The following is a 15,563-nucleotide window of genomic DNA, read 5'->3' as shown; positions in this document are numbered from 1 at the left end:
ACACGTTGGCTGCCATCTTAAGGAAGGGATCCTATGGTTCGACGTTGCACTTCAGTGCAAACACGTCCAAATGTAGAGGTGAGACTTTTTAAAAAGCGATGGGCTTGTGTATCGTATTTGCGATTCCTTGTACTTCAAACGCTGCGAGCATTGTGTAGCTTAACGAAATCATAAATACAGTCACATCTCTTAATATGGACGCCTCCGTTCCCCAGAAAGATCTTCCATAATGTGAGCCGTCCGTGATAACGAATGAACGTCAAAAAGACAAACGTTAAGGAATAATCATTCGAGAAAATAACACGGTTTATTCAGCCAAGAAATTGGGTTTGCATTGACTGCGTTGCTCCTGCTGTAGTGTCCAGAAGGCGATTTCCTTTGGTAGAGATTTCCCTTGATAGGGAAATAGTTTTTTATAGGGAAAGGGTGTCACTCTGTCCGAACTACCGTCTGTTGTTCGCTGATTACGAATGTTCTCGATTTAATTCGATGGTACCGGCGGAAAAACCGTTGCGAGATAAATACGGGCATTGTGTCTGCATACTTCAGACAAAAAGTGAATTCCTGGCACGTGCTTTAGCCTCTCTGTGTCCCCAGTCATATTATTTTTCTATTTTTTTTTGCGGACCCATGGCCGTAATAACGAGACAAAAATGCCTGTATTTGCTTGTTTAGTCCCCAACACAGCCGTCCATAGTCAGGACTGCGAGTTTCTGTATTAACGGGGCAGAATCGCACGGCGAATGTCCTGTCGCCGCAAATTTAGTCCATATTGCAGGGTGTTTATATAAACCGGGTCCATATGAACGAGACATGACTGTAGCCGGTTCTGATTCTTTAGGATAAGACCTTAGGAAATGCACTCGGAATGCGTAAGAGACCATTTATTTTAGCCCGACATGATATTATTCTAGGAAGGCTGTGCCGTTTCCGCAAGCGCTAAGCGATGTCAGCAGTACAGGCTCGCCGTCGCACGTAGCCTTCACGTGGCGCGAACGACGGCGGTGCGTTACATGCGGAAGTTCCCGGCTGGCCAGTGGTTCGTAGGCGAAGCAAGCGTTGTGCGCTGTGGCTGCACTTGGCTGCACGTGATCCGCAGCCTGCGTTGGATTATTGTACTAGCTAGCCATGGCCAGATCAGCTAGGTATTACTGTTACTATCTTATTATGTCGTGATGCACGGCGGTATCGTGCGTGTGAACGTACGCAGTAAAGTATTATTTGACTGATCTCATAAAGAGCATCAGTAGACGCATAAAGTTTTACACGTGTGCCATTAATCATGCGCTGCCTGCGTACCCGGTGAACCCACTCTGCCGTGTAATGAGGCACACGTGTTGCTTCGCAATGGCACATGAAGTGCGGGGAAAACGCGTCTTTAGTCGCAAGATAACAGCTTTGCTCGAGGCAGCGTGAGTCTGCAGCGAACTGAAACCTTCAAATTTGGTCTTTGTTCTACATTGCATATCAAGTCGATTATCATCGCAATAGTATCGAACTGTTTCGCACTTGCCGGTTTTTTTCAGCATTTGCTTTATTTCCTATACTCATGTTTGGCTAGTTTTATAAAGCACGTATTGCGCACATTGCACCCATTTTATTTATTGAGCTGTACAGTGTGGTCTTGCCATGTTTTTTAGTCCATGGCCTCCGGGGGTCATCCATACTACGCTCACTTCTGCGGGCCATGGTGTCCACAAAGCGGACAAATATACCCTCGCCGGGCGCCCTGTCTCGGGATGGTTTTCTTTCGCGTCCCATAGGACAACAGGTCTGTTTCGGCTATATACTACCTTCATTTGTCGCTCGCTGTTTCTCCTAATTTGACAAAAAATACAAAGTGATTCAGGCTATATGAACAGCGTTTTCATTTTTATTATACCCAGCAATTCCTAAATTGCATCATGCATAGACCAAGACATGCATAGTTTGAGTGTTGGTAATAGCCCGAAGGCAGGATCTCTGAATGGAATAAGAGAGCTTATTATGTTTCATATGGGTGGCGTGTGCTAGATGCAATACTTTAGTATTAAATGTAGTAAAATTTACAGACTGCTCGCAGTTCTTTTCGCAGGTCATCTGTCATTGCAAACAGTTTGTGTACTGTTCCCTTAATCACCAATGCAGGTCTACATCATGGGTGGCCTAGATTTGGCGAGGTCACATCAAGACGAAGCCAACCAACCAATTGCATTCGTCATACCGACATGTAAGCCCTGCACGGCACACGACTTCATGAATCCTGTTCATACACGCCTCACAACCATGGCCGTACCAACAGTTCTCCCAGTGTTATTCAGTTGTATCATTGACTCCCTGTAGCCCTTCTTGCTGCTTTATTGATACCCCTGATGGGCACGGCAAATATCTCCCTTCTTTTGAACCTTGCTATTAACAACCGGAAATCAAATGGAAGTCTCGGCAATCAAAAATGCGTTGCAAATAAAAAGCCTATAGCTTTGACGCAAGGAACAAGGGATTTCTATCTCTGACGTCCATCATCTCATTCAAAGCACTCACAACGATGTCTAGCCTCCAAAATCTACTTCGCCGATTGGCGTTGCTGTTAGCTTTAAAACTGTGAGGCAGTATTTGCAATATGAAGATTGCCAGTGAGAGAAGTACAGCTAAATGCCGTTGTTTGTTGCCGTACGCGTTGCGTATGTTTGGAGTCACTTGGAAGGAAACGGTGTGGGGACCTGCGTTGTCAAATGCTGTCATAACGTCCTCAGCAACGATGGCTGTCTTTCTGGCCCTTAGAAGCTCGTTGGCACTGAGTGCAACACCTCGAAAAGAAAAATGTTAGTCGGGTGTGTTTTTGTGGCCAAACGTGTACTTGCATTGTGGTAAATAGATGCACCTGTTGTAAATGCAGTGTACGCCGACTGTGCAGTGCAGTGGCATTGTTGCAGGCTTCGTTTTCAGGTTGAAGCACAGCTCCCGTATATACTAGTGTACCATGATGTGCCCTTTGAAAAACAAATTTCACTGTAACTCTTTTTGTTGTAATCAGGCCGATAAAAAGTGTAATGTCATGTTGTATACACATATACGGTGTAATTTGCGACCATACGTGCGGCATAAAGATTTTTAACCTAGGTCAAGGCACATCGTCAATTGTCACATATGGCTGATGTAAGGTGTAATATAGTATCATTCCTTATTGCCGGTTGCCTGGTTGTGCTATGTTTGGATGGAAAGCAGAGCAATGTCAACTTCGATTGCAAACCTGCGCGCGGTACTGTTGAAATTATGCTCGACTGCGTGTTCAAAATTGTAAAAATGTGGCACGTGGTCCCACAAATGTTGTCGCGTGACCTTACGGGACTCTCTAATGTGTCGTCATTGCCTCACACAAAACAACCTTAAACTGCTTGCCTGTTTCTTATATTAGAGTGTTGGCATTGTCTGCGGGAGATGTGAATTTGTGTGCCTTGGTGGGGTCTAGAACCTTTATGATCACTACATACACGTACATAAAATCTCCCCGCCTGCCCCTCCGTCTTAGCTGGGAAGGCACTGCCTTGGGAAGCTAACCGTGCATGCGAAATTGCACGCTTACTAGGATCCAATATATCGATTTTTATTTTTCTAAAGGGTTTTGCGTGTTCAGGTCCACGAAATTTGATTTCTGTTCGAATACCACTACTGGGCAGTAGTTGGCGAGGGACAATAGACCCCATTCGGGTACATTAATAACTAAGCGAGTCCACCAAAGCCTTTGTGGTAAACAGGGTGCAAGTGTTTTCCTTCTTTCGCATTCTAGATGGGTAAATTGCCACAGTAAAAAACATTACCTGCAATAATTGTGGGCGTAAAGACTTGCGAGTATCCCAGTGTCTATATTTTATAATGGCTGACACTTTTGTATGACTGCCACTTCATATAGAGTCTTAGGTGACCATGGGTAGAAATAATGCTACATATGGCTCTTGCTTTTGGATTTACGCGTTTTCAATTACCAGGAAGGATAAAGAATTTGTGTGATTGTGGTAGCTCTATGTGTTGCACGTGGTTTCATTCCTGGCAACTTCCCTTTCCTCCTACTACTGGGAACTGTTCCCGGGTGTGTTATATTACTTACTGTTTATCATGGTGCGTGTATTGCAGAGAGTTCCGATATTTTGAATTTGTTGTTAGACTTAGTATCATGCAATAAATATTCCGCCATTTATAGTATGTCTCTTCTATGTGGCTTGACAAGATGTTGAACACACAGCAGAACTGCAAATCATAATCGTCTGTAAACGGTGCCTTTAAATCCCAATTTCGCATTTAAAAGGTTCATTTTTCTTTCATGGGCATGCAGTCACCAATCTTAGAATGATATATTGAAATAAACTTTAACCAAGGCATGAAAGCTTCAGAATACCGTTGAGATGACCGTCGCCGTGATGAACGCTTTCCAGAAATTCAAATTACCCGCTCAAGTAGGTGTCCGCTGAACCAAAAGCAAAAGTGAGAAGTTAGTGCGTTGTCTAGCCGCTGTGCGTGCTGCAGTCAATTCGGCCGTAGAATTCAATGGGAGTAATTTCTCCTACTGGTATTTTTTCTATTGGCTCTAGTCTAGCGACGAATGGGCGAACTACTCTCCCCATTAACAAGGTTGCCCGGTGCGGGACCAGAGAAAAAGCAAACGCGCTCAGGTGGAAGGTGATGACGAAGCATGCCGCGACCAAGCGATGATAACATAGCATGAACAAGGCTTTTTGACGGCAATATATTTTATGGCTCTTCTTGTGTGGTGCTCCTCCCTTTCCATCGCGGGTGACGCATATTAGTCGCCCCTTTCGGGTTTAAAACGAAGTACTAGATCGCACAGTAGTTCTGCTAAAGAGTGCAGGTGAATGCAGAAGGATTTATTCAGTTGGACGTGCGCATGGGAAAGCAAATAAAGGCCGCATGGGCGTGGAACCCAGAAAAGAAAGGTTTGTAGAGCATGCCTGCAGGGACAACTTTCTAAAAGTCTGCATGGTTTATTTCAAAATAAAGCGTAAGTTGCATTGTTTACTCCACAAAAGAGGATGTTTTGTCTGCAAATAAATCGTACGTTGGGCGATGTTTCCGCGCAGGGTATTCCATTCATGTGAGTGCACCTGCACTTGCGACAGCGTAAGTACTAATTGGACCGCATGGGTATTACATATCGGTCTTTGATCCGACTGTGATTCTCCATACCTGTAGGAGTATAAAATTCACATTTGTTTGGGTATTGCGGAACCGCTGGCGTCAATAAGTGGAACGTACGATCGAATTCGAAGTATCGAAGTCTTTCCAGTCCTCGAGACTTCGTGTTTGGTTCAATGCCGATTTCGAATCTGTGACTTCTAAAATAACACCAGCAAACTATTGCAGGTGTGTATCAGGCTCGACGTGTCATCTGCTTTTCGTATATCGTCGTACGGTTCTTGAGGAGCAACGGCAGACGGATAACATCCCCTTTCCAGCCACATGGACAGAGGAAAATGGATAGCTTTCGGTCTATGTTGCATCATCCGACAAGAAAGTTTACGCAATTCCAGGTGTAGCTCCGCAGGCCAGCTGTATGAAAACTCGGCCCGAAAACAGAAACTTTCACGAGAAGGCTACCAGAAGAACGTCTATTGGACGAGGAGGGGGTAAGCAGAACATCTAGTAGGCATATCGGAATAAATTACAGAATGTTCATATTCGGTGAGGTTTCGTTTCTCTCAATGCTAACGGGTCCGGCATGAGACCTCTGTTAGGAAGGAATGGTAGTGATTTTATTGTTGTCAAAAAAGTCACGCGAAAAAGAATTAGTTCCCTGAGGATACCCTTCACTGGTCCGGAGAGACCGCAATCATAACAGATGGGATGTAAGAAGTTTCTCGCCCGCTCCGCCTCCTCGAACACGAAAATTTTGTCGTGTATTGATATATTTCCAACTTTTATTGGTGCTCGTCTTATATGTAATTTTCTTAGCTGTTCAGGGGTGTAAACACAAATTTGAGTTTCGTTTGCAAAAAGAGACGCTGATTTGATGGTATCCGATAGCTGGCGAAACATTTGCATTTCAAAAAGTCAACGAGGTGTCCGCCCCATACGTGGTTATATGTATTTAATATTAAAACTTATAATAAAATTACGAAAAATTAATAAAGATTAGATGAAGCAAAGTAGAATTGCTGAGTGATAAACTACGCTGTTATATCTTTCTTGAGGGGGCACTCGTTGTGATCAAATTAATGCGCTCTTGTGTGTATTTACCGCCTGCTAACTACCTGCTATCCAGACCGCAACAAGCTGCTCGTACATCACAGCAGCATGGAATCCGCTCGCTTACTCTGGGCTTTTCAAGATTCAGTAGCCACGGCTTCCTATCTGCAAGAGAGAGAGGACGAAAAAATGTGCGGGAGAATGCAAAGCCTTGAACACAACCTCCTCAGCTGTGTCAAACTACGGCTCAGCAGCCAGGCTACCGCATATTTTGCGCGCCCAGTTTCATTTGGAGGCTTCCTCCTACGACATAACATTTCTGCGTGACTTCGTTGAAGTATGTAGTACATACGCAAGCAAAGAACGTTATGGCGCGCATTTTTGCAAAGCTGCGTTCGCGGTCGTTGAAGGCGCTCTGCGCGGCGGGACCGACAAGGAGTTGCGCGGGTCTGCCGCGGCTGGCGCGGTGCTTCCCCGAAAAACTTCGCTGCCCGGAGCCAATTAAAGTGGCCTGTTTTGCCAACTGGTTGTGCCTGGTGTGATAGGTGGCTGTGTCACGACGCAGTGTAATCAACTTCACTTCGTGATGCATAATTTCGTCTGCCTTAACTCCTGCGTGGTGGTGACCGTTCTTGTGGGTGCAATAGCATGCATCGAGGCTAGCTACCTTTTCTCCGCAAGGCCCCTCAACCTGGATGGCTAGCGCCTACTTGCACCATTGGCCACCTCGCCTCTATCGACGCTGCAGCCCGGAAAGTGGACCCTCAAAAGTGCTGTCAATGCGCAACTATCATCGACTTCAACCAGCGCAGTGCGTATAAAGTTATCCTGCTAGACGGCCGCGCTTTGTGGGCTCGGTGGCTGTGACACAACCCAGTTTAATTCACTTCTGTTCGCGACGCAGGTCAGTAATTTGTACTGCCTTTTTGCTACAAAATCATGCAGGAGATGCCTTCTTCAGATACCGAGCCCTCAGTGATGTGTTTCTGTCATTTAAAATTGTATGAACCTTGTTGTTTTTGTGCGATAGCGCTATTAGCCTCCTTTTTCCAATTTTTCCGTGGCCGGCCAGCCGTCCCATATCAGACGTGCTCATCAAGCCTCCGCGGAATCACGTCGTCGGGGCTAGCAGAAAACTGCTAGCATCGATGACGTAAGTGCTAGCACCAATGACGATTAGTCCGCTTTTATTCGTAATATATAATCTCATGGTCGGGAGACATGGACGCCAGCCGTGCTCGCCACTTACGCCACCACCGAAGCGGCTCTCCGATGACCGAAACTAAATATTTCGAGAGATTAGTTACATAAACGATGTTAACATTTTGAAGACTGGCATGAACGCAATTTCAAATTGGTGTGACACGTGCCTAATGGATCTTAATAGGACCAAATGTAAACAATGCCATTTCTGGCTCCATATCTAGTCCTGTTACGTACTGTATTATTACTTCCCCTCTCGAGTCAGCCACTTCTTACCGCTATCTTGGTGTTCACATTACTTCCTGCATCGCCTGGTAACTTCCTATTACACGATTATCAGCAGTGCTAACAGTCCATTCAGGTATCTTCGCCGTAATTTTTGTTCCTCAACTATGTCATTAAAACTAAGGTTATATAAAACATTAGTCCATAGTAAATATGGGATCCTATAGTGATAACTTAATTCGCTCCTTAGAATTACGCAATACCTCCGATCGTTTCATACTGCATAACTACAACCGTGCCGCTAGCATAACGTCCATCAAAACCAGATTGCGCCTTCATTCCCTTGCATCCCGTCGTCAATTTTCTCGCCTAAGCCAATTTTATAAAATCATCATCGTCATCATCATCATCACCAGCCTATCTCAGCCCACTGCAGGACAAAGGCCTCTCCCATTATTCTCCAATTGCCTCGGTCCTGTGCCAACTGTGACCAATTTATCCCCGCCAACTTCTTTATCTCATCTGCCCATCTAACTTTCTGCCGCCCCCTGCAACGCTTGCCTTCTCTAGGGATCCACTCTGTTACCCTTAATGACCAGCGGTTATCTTGCCTTCGCATTACATGCCCTGCCCACGTCCATTTCTTCTTCTTAATTTCTACTAATATGTCTTTAACACCAGTTTGCCCCCTAACCCACTCCGCTCTCTTCTTGTCCCTTAATGTTACACCTATCATTCTCCGCTCCATTGCCCACTTAGTCGTTCTCAATTTAAATTGAACCCTCTTAGTGAGCCTCCAAGTTTCTGCCCCGTAGGTGAGTACCGGTAAGATGCAGCTATCATACACTTTCTTCTTCAGCGACAATGGTAGGCTGCTATTCATTATCTCAGAATGTCTGCCATATGCACCCCTCCCCATTCTGATCCTTCTAATTATGTCTGCCTCATGGTTGGGATCTGGCGTCACAACTTGGCCTAAGTAGATATATTCGCTTACCTTTTCCACTGCCTTTTATAAAATATACAATCACAATTCTCATTTACGCACTGAACTCCTCCTTCCACCAACGTACATTTTTCCACGAGTTAATCACGTTCATAAAGTTGGAATTCAGCCCTTTCGAACAAGAGTTTGCCTTCAGTCCTTCATACCACGCACTTCAAAAGAATCGAACCACCCTCCTGGAGAAACAGCCACAATTGTCGACCACCAACTTTTTCGTACCGCACTAGCTAATATTGTGTATTCAGGAGCCTAACAAGCCTGTACGCATTCAAACAATTTTGTATTCACCTGTATCTTTGTATTCATTCACCTCTTGAATGCTTCTGGTTTTGAGGGTAAGTGGAAATATATAAAAAAGTTTCAGAGGCATCTACGTTTGTATCCTAAGATGCAAGGCGCGATAGCGATACTTCGACTCCCATGCAGCGTTTTCGTACCATGCTGCTGCATTTTCGATCTATGCGTCACGAGCACGAAAGGTTATCTAAAGGAGAAAGACTAGCAATAACGGCTTTTAATCGCCGTGCCCCATGACAGACAAAGGCTCTCTGCGCTTCGGGGGCTTTTAATGTGAGCATGAAAGGTTGCAAATGCGAGGTGTCGGTCAGTTATCTTTCCTTCCTCAAAGAGACAGATAGATAGGGTGAAGATCCTTGTTCAGGAAGAAATAGTTTTGGGTTAAGAAAATGGGGTAATGATATGGCAGAGAGCACAAAGGAGGAACATGAGTCTACAGCACAAGATTCAGGGGCTAATTTCCTTCCCCTCCCAATCAGCTCGCACAGATCTAAAGGTAATGAGCTGGTCAAATCGGCCTCCCATGCTTCGAAGCGGTGGAATATGTTATGCTTGAGTTGCTCTTCATTAGTCATAATCTTGGACATGGCCAGGTTAGGAAGGTGCATGTTTCCCCTATTTTAGTAGAGTTGTAAGTTAAAGTTTGATGTTCCAACTGAACACCTTAACGCTCATGAATTTTCATATAACTATGTTGGTTTTTCGCCAACAGAGTTTGCGATTCTCCGGCATTGAGGCCTGGTTGTACCAAGGGGAATGATTGTGTTCCTAAGCATAGGATGAGCATTCGTTCTTAACGTTTTTCCAAGAGGGCAGTGTGGTAGTCGTGGTCAGCAGGAGCAAGCTATGCGAGTTCTTGCGCCTCTTTCATACCGTGTCGTTCGCTTTCAGACCATTCGATCCGGCCGTCCAGGTGACTTTAACCATATGCATTATCGATGGTAATGTCTTACCGAAGCGCTTGGTATTCTGCTTTCAGAATACTATATAATGTTCTTTGGGAGTCTGTAATGAATACTGTATAATGCTACTTGTGAGTCTGTAATGGTGTTAGGCTTTCATGTGATACTTGGGATATTCGGATTGCCCAGAAGATGGCTCCAACTTCCAAATCTTTGTTCATGTATGGTAGAGGATCATGCATAGCCAAAGATTCCAAGCTTATTCAACTACGAAAATGTGGGACTCGTGCTTTCGTACATCCCGGGGTAAGTGTATAGTGTTGTCTCAGGATATTCAAATTTTCCCAAATGAACTTGAGCCAGCCATGACATCCCTTCTTGTGTACGATTGTATCCATATTTTCGGTAAAACCGAGTTTTTATACGGGGTCGCAGGATCGATGTCATGTCTATCGTGACTCGCAGGGGATTCTTTTCAAAGTATACGGGGTGCCTGTATTTTATTTTGTGTTTCGGGGTGCATGTTTGAGGGTGCCTGTTTCTTTTCAAAGTGGGTATGATGGCCCTCCAGATTTTGTTTTTACAACCGCTTTCTCGGAGCTAGGAGAGTGCATTGTTTTCCCGATTCCTTGAAACCCGTTACGAAGACACAAGTTGAGGACCTATACATCGTCATTATCACCAATTCCCTCCTTAGGACGACTGCAGCATGAAGGCCTCTCCTTTTGACCTTCACCCGCCGTTGTTCTGTGTTTCCCGAGTCCATTCTCTGCTCCGAATACTGTTATTTTATCCCTCCATCGAGTAAATGGCCGTCCCCTTCTTCTAGACAGGTCCATGCATGTTCATTGTGTTAGCCTAGTGGTCCACCCTCTGTTAATTCGTCTCAAGGTCAAAGTTCTATGGTTGGGAACAGCCTTACATGCTGTACTAATGATGGTGTTTCCATCACTTTCTTTGGTGCGGGTAAATTTGTGGTACAGCAGGCTCTGCAGTATTGTGGTCATAATCAGTGGTTGCAGGAGACTTACCGTTTTATTTTTATTTTTCTTGCTCTTAGTTGGTTTGATATTTTGCTTTCGCGCAATAACTGGTTAAAGATGTTCCACTTTTGGTGATTGATTGTGAGTTGGGAAATACCCTCTTGTCTAGAACCCCGCCCAGCATTCTTGCGGGGCTGTTCCCTGGGAGCATATTGGTACCTACTTTTATGGTGATTTTTATGGCGACTTGTCCGCGTGTCGTCATCTGCCGGTTAATAAACCGAGCTTTTAGCGGAGACATAACCATGGGAAAATTGAAAAATATTCTTAACACCTATTTATTTACACGCTGTAAAAGGACATTTATCTTCGCTATTTTCAGCTTTTAATATATTTCTGCCTTGATTTCTGAGAGACAGGGGTAATTGTTTCTCCCCGTTTAGTTAGGTCACCCACTGTTGGGGCCGCAATAAGACCCGGTGGAAAACACCGCGCGGTGGCTCAGTGGGTAAGACGTTGCTCTGTTGAGCCCAAGGCCACTGGTTCAATTCCCAGCCGCTGCGGTCGTTTTTCTGATAGAAGGTGAGGAAAAGCGACAGTGGGTTGTGATTTCGGTGCACGTCATAGAATCTAAAGTGTCAAACTTCTTCCGGAGGCTACCACTACGACGTTCCTGGTAGCCCACGAGTAGCCTCGGGGCATGAATTATCGGAAATTGATATTATCGATCTTATAGCGGAAACCCGCATTGGTGGGATGACGTAAGTTGCCGGCACGGCTGGAGACCGTGTCTGCCGAGCAGCATGCTACCACGGACTGGGCGTACAACAAACATCGCCGTGCAGGCGCGGCACCTTGTGAAAACGCGTGACCTTTCTTTCGAATAATTGTCCTCCTTTCGGAACTTCTGTTGCCGTAGCGCCACACTGCAGGTTCAGCGGAGTCCTTGAATCACGGCTAGGTCCGCTGGTATACAACAAGGTAACCGATAATTTAATAACTAACGCCAATTAGTCCTCTGCTGCTTGGTAGCCCGAACTATCGAAACAAAAAACAACAAAAAAATTGTGCCCTTTCACTCTGTGAAGATGGATGACCTGCAAAGCTAGACACATCCACGAAGTACATGAAGCAAAACATGTTTGTTCTAATTTGTGCCTGAGCATACTTCCCAGCCAATTAGCAGAATGAACCTCTGGAGTATCCAAGCTGTGTTCGTGCAGACAAACTTGAAGCTGCCTGTGTCCCTTCCTCGTCCTAAGCATCTTACTGTTTGTGTAACACGCCATCCCGATCCCCTCTAGCGCTGAGGACTCTGGATACGTACCATCGGGTCATTTGTCGTCTGCGTTTAAACCTCGCACCAGCACAGCGGACGCGCCATCCATTATTACGGGCATTAAACCTGTACGTTGTAAGTCAGCGCTTGTCCTGTTCACTTATTTCTTATTTGTGTCCCTGTTAGTAATAGTAAGTAATAGTTTATTTTTCACAAACTGTACAAGGTTATGGGGAAAGAAAGGGAAAAAGTTGCACATAAGCAACTTGACTGGCCCTTACAACCCGTGTAAGTTGCAGCAGCAGGGCGGAAAAGCAACAAAAATATATATACAAAACGTAAGGAAAGAACGTACATATAGATATACAAAGCTTATATATACACAATTATATGTACATGTAAAAGTGCACGCAAAAACGCATGACCGAGAGAGGGACGAAGGAAATTAATCCAAGCACATGGATGACCAGAAATACCACGCACGGTTGTGCGCGTACGAAGTAGAACTCCATCATTTTACCATGACAAAAAAAACATGCTAACATAGTAAGCAGGAACATAATAACAGAGATAGCCACACAATTTACTGCAGATTAGCAATGTAAGTAGAACGTTTTCAGTTGATCGGTTGTACAAGAATTATAAATACATTTGTTTAAATCATGGGTATTTAATAACGCAGGAAGATTGTAGCGGATCATTTGTTTGCCATAATTTGTTCGGGTGAAAGGTACATGCCACGTTTCTGCTGATCTTGTGCCGTAATGGCGCACAGTAGGTCGTAGGTTTGCTAGGCAGCATATTTTACGTTGTGTAGAGCTGCGCTCTTTATTAAACATGGTCGACAGTTGCTAATTATACAAACTGGGAAATTTAATTACTCCAAATCGTGAAAATAAAGGTGCAGTGTGTGCATCAAATTTTTCATTACATACAGAGCGTATAATTTTTTTCTGGAGCAAAAACACACGGTTAATATTAGTAGCAGTCGTGCCCCACACAAGAATACAATGGTTCAAGTGACTGGCAAAGAGAGAATGGTAAACGAGTAGCTTTACTTTGAGAGGAAGGGATTTAAGTGCGAATACTTGACCCGCGATCAGCGAGAGTTTCCCGGCGAGGTAATTAGTGTGGCTACTCCATGACATATCTTGATCAAAAATGATACCCAGTGTTTTGGCTGACGTCACCACTTCGAGATTACAATGGTTTAATCCTATGTCACTTTGAAGACTTACGTTCTTGTTTTTGGCTTGAAATAGAACTGTTTTAGTCTTATTTGTGTTAATCGTGAGGCCATTTTCGATCGACCATTTATATAGTTTTGCCAAGACCGAATGGGCAGTGGTTACTAAGTCTTCAGAGTTATTGGATGTGAAGAGTAACGTCGTGTCGTCGGCATAGATTACATATTTGGTAGAAGCATCAACATTAACGATATCATTTACATAAATATTGAAGAGAAGCTGCCCTAATATGCTGCCTTGGGGCACGCATAATTTGATAGGCTTGAGCTGAGAGGAAATACCGTTTACTTCCACATACTTACTGCGATGGTTTAGATATGATTTTATAAGATCGTGGGCGACGCCCCGAATACCGTAATGAAGTATTTTCTGAAGTAGAAGGTAATGATTTATACAGTCAAACGCTTTGCTAAAATCTATGAAAACCCCCAAGGTCAGTAAATTATCCTCAAAGTTTTTTAGTATGAATTCTTTTTGTTCTAACACAGCGAGCTGCGTACTCATGCCTCTTCGAAATGCAAACTGACATTGAGTTATAAGATTTTTACTTTCTAAGAAAGTAGACAAACGTCGAAAAATAAGTTTTTCCAAGCACTTAAAAAATAAAGGTAGTATGAATATAGGCCTATAATTGGAAATATCAGTTCTGTCTCCTTTTTTAAACAATGCTAAAACTTTTCCTATTTGCATTTTTTGCGGAAACACTCCTGTAGAAAAGCATAAGTTATAAACGTATGTTAGTACTGGTGCGATAGCATCAAGTACAAACTTTACTGGCCTCATTTGTAGTTGATCAGCATCGCGAGTGGTGCTATTCTTTATTTCTATAAAAGTTTTAATAATCTTAGTCACATTGGTAAGTTGCAAGAAGATACTGTCGGTGCAAAACGCAGTAATATGGCGGCAGGCCGTGTCACTGACAGCACTGCCGTCTAGACTAGTAAAATGATTATTAAAGGTATCTGAAAGTAATTGCTCCGGTATAATAATATCACTTTTTACAATTTTAATCGGCTGAACCGAGTTGGGGTTGCGGTTCATCATACAGTTTAGTTTTTTCCACATTATTCGGCTGTCATTGTGGCAAGAGTTAAATGACTGGTAATGATAGTTTGATTTGGCCTTTCGTAGCTCATTATTTAGCTTGTTTCGAAAAGATTTGAATATTTTAAAATCTGCTGGGTTACGCGATGCCATGAACTTCTGGTATAGCTTCGTTTTAGCTTTAATTTTATCAAGAAATTCTTTCGTTACCCATGGCTTGCGTATCTTGGCAGGGCGTTTCGTACTGTTACGCAAAGGGAAAAATTTTTGGTAGGAACTCGTAAATATCTGCAGAAAAGATTCATAGGCCAAGTTGGCGTTCTGCGCATTGTAAACATTGTTCCAGTCAGTAGATAACATTTCATTTTGAAAAGCTTCTAGTTGATGCTGTGTGATCAGCTGAAGTTTGTGCGAGCATGCGTTTAGGGTCTTCACCTCTCTTTTTACACTAAAAAAATGGGCATGTGATCACTGACACTGTGGCAAAAAACACCGGCTTTTACACTGTTGATATTAAAATTGGTGATAAATAAATCAACACATGTTGATGTATTGACGGTCTTCCTGGTCGGCGCGCAAATCAGATTGTAGTAACCATGAGTTACTAGCAGCGTGCGAAATTGTTGTTCTGCAGTGCTGTCAGCTAACATATTTGTGTTAAAGTCTCCGCCCCAGATGACATTATACTTGTTTTCGGCAACGTATTGAATAAAAGACTGAAGAAAAGAAATGAAGTCATCGATATTCCCATCCGGAGGTCGGTAGAACACGGAATACACAGTTTGGCACATAAAACAGACAAAACTTCATAATTGCAGGTAATACAGCAAAATTCTTCGATAGGAGTTACACAAATATCTTCGCGAGCGAGCAAGGAGACTCCTCCTCCACGTGACGCTGTTCTTGATTTGGTAAAACAACGATAATCCGGCAGACGCCAAGGAACACAGTATTCATCGTACCAGGTTTCGGACAACATTATGAAATCAAATGTAAAGTCAGGGCTGCTAAAAAATACATCGAGCCCCGCAGCTTTATTTCTGGCGGATTGGCAGTTCAAGTGGAAACAACGTGTGGCTTTAGCATGTTCGTTTCCAACAAAATTCAAAAAATTAGAAGGAAAAACCCAATCTGCGCTAGACATAGTAGTTTGTGGGATCATTTATTGGCCAGGAGGGACTAGCTTGTCTAGATCAGCGG

Source organism: Haemaphysalis longicornis, unplaced genomic scaffold (genome assembly GCF_048455015.1).
Source record: "Haemaphysalis longicornis isolate Haplotype H1 unplaced genomic scaffold, Haemaphysalis longicornis Haplotype H1 scaffold_13, whole genome shotgun sequence".
Taxonomy (NCBI): Eukaryota; Metazoa; Arthropoda; class Arachnida; order Ixodida; family Ixodidae; genus Haemaphysalis; species Haemaphysalis longicornis.
Note: the sequence above shows the minus strand (reverse complement) of the source record.